Source organism: Octopus bimaculoides, chromosome 2 (assembly GCF_001194135.2).
Source record: "Octopus bimaculoides isolate UCB-OBI-ISO-001 chromosome 2, ASM119413v2, whole genome shotgun sequence".
NCBI classification, from domain to species: Eukaryota; Metazoa; Mollusca; class Cephalopoda; order Octopoda; family Octopodidae; genus Octopus; species Octopus bimaculoides.
The window spans coordinates 174,555,007-174,563,567 of record NC_068982.1 but is presented as its reverse complement, the minus strand read 5'-3'; the positions used below and the strand labels follow the sequence as shown (position 1 = coordinate 174,563,567).

The following is an 8,561-nucleotide window of genomic DNA, read 5'->3' as shown; positions in this document are numbered from 1 at the left end:
CATTTCTCTTCCAACAAAGGCCGGACAAATCGACCTCTGAAACCAAGCAATGACATATTATAACTAAGTAACGTCATTTCACGCACGCACGCACGCACGCACGCACGCACGCACGCACGCACGCACGCACGCATGCACGGACGCACGCACGGACGCACGCGCGCCCGTACGCTCGCACACACACATGCATGCGCACGTGCGCGCATAGGCATACACATGCACACACACAAACACATTCACACGCTCACGCTTACACTCATATATATACACACATATACTCACACACACACACACACATATATACACACAAACGCACACACACACAATCACACACGAGATTGTAAGCAAATTTTGTTTACTCAGACGACAAAGACAGACAAAATACACACACACACACACACACACACACATGTATACAGATACATGCATGCACGTCCGTGTGTAAGCACAATCAGACATACAGGCGCAGACACAATAATTGATATTACAAAGCCTACTGGCCATTCAAATCCAGTCGCCTTTTATTCATCTTAAATACTAGGTGGTATCAAAAAGTACCCGGACTAGTTCTGTAGCGCATCAACAGATGGTAGCACACGGTTGCGTGCGCAGTGAGAACTATTAGTGACCTTCATGAGGCAGTGTGCCGAGTGACATTGCTGTGTTTACTTTGCAAGTTTGGAAGTTTGTGTTTTTGTGATCATGTGTATGCTGTTGTCTCCGATTTTTGTTACGGACAGGAAACTGGAGAAAAGCGTCAACGTGGAATTTTGCGTTAAACTTGGGAAGTCTGCTACAGAGACATTGAGCGTGCTTCGGCAATCTTACGGCGACGAGGCAATGGGTCGTGCGCAATGTTTCGAGTAGCACGGGCGCTTCAAAAACGGGAGAACGTCTCTGGAAGAAGATGACCGATGGAAGACCTTCAACGAATGTCACCCACGGAAATGCGGAGAAAATTCATCAACATATGCATGAGAATCGTAGGAAGACAATCAACGACATTGCTGGTGTTGTTGGTCTGTCGTACGGGTCCGTGCAGGCAATCCTAACGTCTGAATTTTTCACGGCGACAATGCACACTGTTACTGCGCTCTCCTCGGCCTATTCGCCAGATTTAGCATATACGAACTTCCATCTTTTTCTCAAGATGAAAATGCAGCTCAAAGGTCGCCGTTTTAACACCGTTTTCGAGATTAAGAGCGAATTGCAGCAGGTTCCCGACTAGCTTACGGAAGACGATTTTCAGGCCAGATTCCAAAAGTAGCAGGGGATCGGTGTGTTGCAGCGTAAGGTGACTATTTCTAAGGAGATGATGTAAAAACTTAGGTAAATAAGCTATTTTTTATTAAACGTAACTAGTCCAGGATCTCTTTGATACCACCTCGTACATCGTCAAATACTAAATGTGGCTACCAACAGAGAGCAGATATCCCCTGTAAGAGTGTATATTAATTTTGTTGGTTTTAACTCAGCTTTAAGCTTTAAGTTTCTTGAAATTACTTCCCTTTTCCCTTGAAAGTCGCCAACGATTAGGGCTGGATTTTTATCTTTTGTTTTCAATTCACTAACTAAAAAGGGATTTTCCTGAGAATGTCTTCTGGACATCGTTTCATACATCACTTCTCTAACATATTTATATTTATGCCATTGGCTCACTTTACAGTTTTATATTTTAATTGCGCGCACACACACACACACACACGCGCGCACACGCGCACGCACCCCACCACCATTTAACACTGTGAGATAACTGATGCGGACGGTTATTAAATTTAAAGCTGACCTGAAGCTAAGCAACACATACACACATTCAAACTTCCTCTAAGCGAGATATTTTAGCACAAGGTCAGCAATTTTCATGAGGGAGAAAGTCGATTACATCGACCTCAGTGTTCAACTGGTATTTATTTGATCGACCCTGAGAGAATGATAAGTAAAGTCGACCTCGGCAGATTTTGAACTCAGAATATAAATACAACCACAAGAAACGCCGCTAAGGATTTGCCTGGCGTGTTAACTCCTTCCAGCTCGCTGCCCTCTCCTGGTGAACAATAATAGTAAATGTTAATAAAATGTTTTAAAATATCAATATTTCAACGACATTAACTTGCCGATGAACGTGTGCAATACTTACGATAACATCGGTAACAAGGTCTTATTTCAGAGGTTATTTAATTTCAAAACAATTTTATTTTCCAACATATATAAATCTACAGTCTTGTATATTTACTTAGTGATTCTTTCATCACTATTTCGGCAAATGAAATTATTTCTAGTCATTGACTGGCACCGACTTTTTCTTCAACATTTATTTTTAGTTAGCCTTTTAATTCTCCGTACATTTATTACGTCAACATTAACTTCACCTTTTGTTTTCCTAAGTCATTTACTTAGTGGTTCATTCACCACAATTTGAACAAGTACAACGATAGCTAAGCTTTGCTGATGGGATCAGATTAAGACCTAAAAATGTTTGAAATTATCTCCCGTACATTCTAGAAAAGAAAAAAAAGTATTTAGTTAGTGTCTAATGTCACGTTTTTCTCCCTAACCGTATTTATTTCTAATTAGCTTTTTAACGCTCTCTGCAGTAAAAATGTTAACACTAACTTACCTATTGTTTATATAATCGTTAAGCTCAACGAAAACAGACAATTTAGTCTCGCGAGACATTAATATTCATGAGAGAGAAGAAACAAAACAAAAACAAAATGAAAAAGTGAGGTGAAAAGTAAAATAATATAGTTATTAATAGGTGGCATTATAATAAAAACAATAAGAACTATTTCAATTGATACATTGATTATTATTCATGACTTTTTTAATGAGAAAAAGGAAAAGAAAAAGTATAATACGGAACGAAACTTCCACAAAAAGAGAACTAGATTGAAAGTCCGTTTCAAACTCATTAACATGAATTTAGGGTCGGTTTCTTTTTCTTTTCTTTTTTTTATATCCGGATTTTCTCATAAAATGAAAAGCAAAGTCGAAGACGGGGATTTGAATTCAAAATGTAAAAAGGTAAGACTAAATCCTGTAAAGTATTATGTTCGTCACAAAACTAATTCTGGTATCGAATGTCATCCACAATAGTAATAATAATATTTTCTAAGTTTGCTACAAGGGTATACATATTTTAAGGGAAGAGATATAGTTAATTATGTCGACTCCCTATACTTCACTGATTCTTTATCGACCTTGGAAAATTAAAGGCAAAATGCTATAGTGCATCGAACTCCAAAGGACCTTATCTATCACTCTACTGATTCTGCCAACAAATCACCTTTCTAACATAGGTACAGAGCTACAAATATTTAAGTGTGCTTACAGATGACATAAAACGTAACTAAATACTGCAATCCATTTAGTCTGGCGCTTTATACATTTTCTACCAATACACTACAATTCTCTAGCCATAAGACCCTAAGATGATATGAACAACAGAAGGACGAATTGCAAATCAGTAGGGTTTACACTGAGTAAAGAGAAGACGAAATAAGCAGAAACAATAGATAACAAAAGAAAATTTCAACAAGAAAAAGTCTTTCAACAGAAGCCTTTTTCGAGCTGGCAGAAACGTTAGCACGCCGGGCGAAATGCTTACCGGTATTTTGTCTGCCGTTACGTTCTGAGTTCAAATTCTGCCGAGGTCGACCTTGCCTTTCATCCTTTCGGGGTCGATAAATTAAGTACCAGTTACGCACTGGGGTGGATGTAATCGACTCAATCCGTTTGTCTGTCCTTGTTTGTCCCCCTCTATGCATAGTCCCCTGTGAGCAATAAAGAAATAAGAAACGTTAGCATGTCGCGCGAAATGCTTAGCGGTATTTCGTCTGTCTTAGCGTTCTGAGTTCAAATTCCGCCGAGGTCGACTTTTCGTTTCATCCTTTCGGTGTCGATAAATTAAGTACCAGTTGAGTACTGGGGGTCGATCTAATCGACTGGCCCGTTCCCCCAAATTTCGGGCCTTGTGCCTAGAGTGGAAAGGATTTTTCAATAGAGGGAGTAAAGCCCACATCGACTAATTCTGGGGGCAAAATCTCCCACACAAAGTCCCAGATTACTTTGACACAGCAAATGCATCAAAAGTGCCCTCGCCCAGTTCCTTTCTCCTTGTTTTTAGTTGTACAATTAGAATTGCTCTATTTAGTCTCGTTACTCTCGTTACTCTCACCCAACCTTCCTAAAACACATTGGAAGATAGTTCCTCCTTCTCCACACTCACCTTCCTTCGTCATAGCTAGAGGAGAATTAGCCACGTTTCCTTGCCTAAAGAAGGTGGCCAATTGGTCTTCATAACAGACACGACTGATAGACAGATCCGTTTTACATGTGGTAACAGTTGTTCAACACAAGCCCACAAGCGGGCAATGCACGAACGCAACGAATGCGCGCAGTGCGGTTTTCACCCGCTGAGCGCTTCTCGGACAGCTGACATTTCCATCTAATATTAAGAATGCTTTTCCCTTTCCCTCTTTTCCCCCTGTAGCACTACCATGTTAACTACTTTTAGACGCCCATAATCTCCCCCCAGAAAGGCATCCAGGAAAGATTGTTCAGACTGTCCTCAACGACGTTCAGAATCAATCACAGGCTATCGATGCTCAAGTCCTCCACTAAACTTTACTAGAATTTGAGGATCAGCTTTCTACCGATTGCATTCCAGCTAACAGAGTACAGTGAGTGCGTGGCAACATTGTAGATACCAAATATCTAACCGTCGTTCTTTGAGAAACTCTGCAGAAGTACCATCATAGCGTGTTGCTGCGATGTCATTTGGACGCATTCTCCTACTGGCTATTGACAATAGAACTCTTGACTAGTAGAATCTGTTCCTCTTACAAGACGTGAAAGAGTAACCAATTCAATCTAGTTAGGTGATTCTTGGGACAAGGCATAACGGCCAAGCGATAGTGGACGACCGAAGCGATGTAAGAGTTAACAACTTTCGCTCGATATTTCAAGAGATTTCGCTTAGTTCATTTCTTCAGAGTGTAACTGACCAACTCACTCGCGAACACTTTCTAGTTTTTCTCCATCCAGAGGTCCACTCCGAGCTAGATCCCGAGCACCTTCACTAGACGTTTGGTTCAACGACAGATCCTTCCACTAGATGGCGTGGACTTGCTTACAAGATGCTGCGCTGCAAACTCGCCAACCTCATCCAGTAGGTGCATGCTCCCGAAGCTTTCTCGTACGTAGTATTAGTATAGTAGTAGTAGTAGTAGCAGCAGCAGCGGCAACGCTAGTAGTAGTAGTAGTAGAAGAAGTAACAGTAGTAGTAGTAGTAGTAGTAGTAGTGGTAGTAGTAGTAGTAGTATTCGCTAAAACTGATGCTTCTTTAGAAAATAGCGCTTTTCTGAGGCTGCTCACATCCTCGACTGTGTCATCATTTCATGAGCCATGATGTCGTCTAGTATTTCTGATAACCATTTTCCCTCGAGTGAGTGTGAAGGCCAACATGTAGCTGCGCATGCAAGAGATAACAGATTCGCAGTCCCACCGTTGTCGCTGTTGCTATTGTCATTGTTGTTAATGTTATTGTAGTTGTTGATGTTGCTGCTGCTGTTGCTGTTTCTGTTCTTCATGCAAATGGTAACATAATTTTCTTCATCCTTATGTCTTTAGCGTGACGTTAATAACGTAATAATAGCTTTGACTGTGACGTCAATGTTTTTGTTTTATCTGGCTGTTATTGTCATTGTTTTGAGCAATTCTTTAGTGCCTATCTCCATTCCTTTTTGTATAACCTGAAACCTCACTCCCATCTTCCGTGCTAAACATTATGATACCCTTCCTAGAATTCATGATTTTTCAATGAAATTATGAAGTTAAAAAACACAAAGTTCAACGAAGACACGGCCCTGTAGGACTCTCATCAAAAGAAAAAGCACAGTTTTATCCTGCGAATGAGTTCCTCCTCGAAACTGTGAATTAAATGTCATGTATCGTTATCTCTTTCAGAGGAAACATAGCAAAAATTTAGTGAAACTTACAGAGATACCAAATTCCATGGCGATCACGATGAATGCAGTTTTGCGGCTTGAGGGCTTTATAGCTGATTATATCGATCATAGTACTTGACGACTACTTTATTTTTTATCGAGACCCCAAAAATGATGAGGGGCGACGAAGACATTTGTGAGATTTGAATACAGAGTGTAAAGGGACGTGATTATACGCTACAACACGTTTAATTCGATGATCTACCCATTCTACCGACCTACCACCTTCAGCAATAGTAATTATCATAAATATTATTGTTATTAGTAAGTAATCGCCAGACAATAACGTTACATAACGAATTGTAATAAATCAATCTTGTTTCAGTGTCGAAGATTAAGTGTCTTGCGAAGAATTCTGTCTCATCACTGTATCTCGTCGTCCTTGCCTACTTCACCTTGTTACAAGAATCTTTTATCGAGTTTGTTTCAGTTGAAGATAAAATGATTCAACCACTCTCCTTTGAGCCGTAATTGCTCTTAATGAAACAGGGTGCCTTATTTCCTTTCTTTCTGCGATAATATAATTACACATTTGCTGGCAACGTTAAAGGCAACGTCATCCGGTAAAAATTGTAGCTGTAGGTTTTAACAAATTGATTGAAAGTTTTCTTTCTCTTTCCTTTCTTTCTTTCTTTCTATTTCTTTCTCTCTCTCTCACTTAGTGGAATGTTTATTGGTTAAAGAGTCAGCATTTACTCTCCACCCATACACACATATAAAGAAACAGAAAAAAAGTATTAAAATAAAAAAGAATGAAACGAGAGAACGAAAAAAAACAACAAAATAGACGAGAAAGTACAAAAAACCCAAACATTTCTCGTACCGCATGATCTTATAAATAACAGGTTGACAAGTAAAAAAAAATAAATAAAAAAAATAATAAAAAGAAACAAACAAATGAAAGAAGATAAGGAAATGCAAAATATATAAAAAAAAACTAGTTGGTCAGAATTAGATTTAGATCTTTCTTTGCAAAACTTGTGATTATGTCATATACATTAGTGTAATGATATAAAGTGTAAAACATAGCTGTTAGTCATTGTAAAATACAGCCAGAATGTATGCCCCTGCTATCAAAGAAATGGCGACTATTTCAATTTAGGCTTTCTTTTCTTTATATTTAATTTTGCTAAGAAATATTTTTTATATTCCTTATAGATGTAGAATTTCTACTCTCACCTGTACCACCAATGCATTCTTTCTACGGAATTGTTCAAATAGTAGAAGACAGCGCGAATACGATATATACTTTTAAAATCTATTCATCGAAGGTCAATAAACATTCTTTAAAAATCCACCCCCGTCTCTTTAAATACTACAGTGTCACTTTCCCTTGAATCTGAAGATTGCCTTGTAACGATAAAAATGTACAGACATACCAAGCATTATAATAGCCTTAGACTCAGGTCTGTTATGTACCTAACGAATTACAGAGCAGGGTTGAGTGCTTCGTCATATCAAAATTATTATCCTTCAGATATGTTCATGATTGATTTTGCTTTTCATTACTCCGGGGTCGTACAGGGAAAGCTGTAGGACGATCTAAGCAATAAAGAGCTGTAGGACGACCTAAGTATTGAAAAATCAGCCGAGGAGTCAATGGTGTGTCCTTAACCAAGACCGAGGGGTTAGAATGTACCGAAGGTGGTATAATTTATCGATGTTAGCGTTAGAATTAGCCTCTTAACATATTATCCCGTATATTTTCGTTCAGAGATGTCTAGTAAATATATATTTGAACGAAAATATACGTTCACTATACTCTGAGGTATCTGTCACTTATTTCTAACCCCAAATACTTCATTCATGATGTTATTCCCGTTTTCTATCATTAATCATCACTAGCTATCATTTCTATCAGTAACCTCATAATAAATCATAACTGATCCAAAATGCTTTGTGTACTTATTCTTCCTTATATACAGATTCAAAATAAATGAAAAAATTTTAATGCATGGAAATTAAAAAAAAAAAATAATAATAATAATGTGTATGTTAAGAGGTTAACGCGTATTTTGTTGACTTGCAGTTTTGAGTTGAAATTTTTTCGGCAGAAAAACGCAACCTGCGATTTTTCTAGCGTGTTATCCTAGGAGAGAATTTTCTTTTATCATCTTAATGACTCATAATTCAAAGATAAACACCAACCATATGGATTCCTGAGGATTAAGAACGAATTTACTGAATGTATCCCGCAAGTGATTCAATTACCTACCCACCTCCTTTATAAATGATCAAACTTGTGCTTACAAGAAACAAATCAATATACAATTAGATAATACTACAGTTAAAATTGTGTTCGTATGCGTGTTCATTGATTTTTGACATGTCTCTGCATTTTTACAACGAAATTTTTCAGTTTATATGCACTTAGACATAAAAAAAAATCTGAGCGAATCTGACTCTTAGAAACCACAAAACGGAAGAATTATGTTCATTATTATATCAACACATTACATACAATTTTTGGTTTCTTCTGATTACAAAGAAAGCGAAAAGAACCCGCAGACCCTCATACGTACACCAAAAAGTCACACACACACACACACACAC

General features: G+C 38.2%; 1 long non-coding RNA gene across 1 annotated transcript; it reads right to left on the bottom strand.

Annotated features, from left to right (window-relative positions):
* Nucleotides 1-2,192: 2,192 nt before the first annotated feature.
* On the bottom strand, nucleotides 2,193-5,591 carry LOC128247123 (uncharacterized). The gene is made up of 3 exons (XR_008263548.1): nucleotides 4,722-5,591; nucleotides 3,608-3,773; nucleotides 2,193-2,498 (listed from the first exon to the last, which is right to left on the bottom strand). It is a non-coding gene; the product is annotated as an uncharacterized LOC128247123 (long non-coding RNA).
* Nucleotides 5,592-8,561: the final 2,970 nt, after the last annotated feature.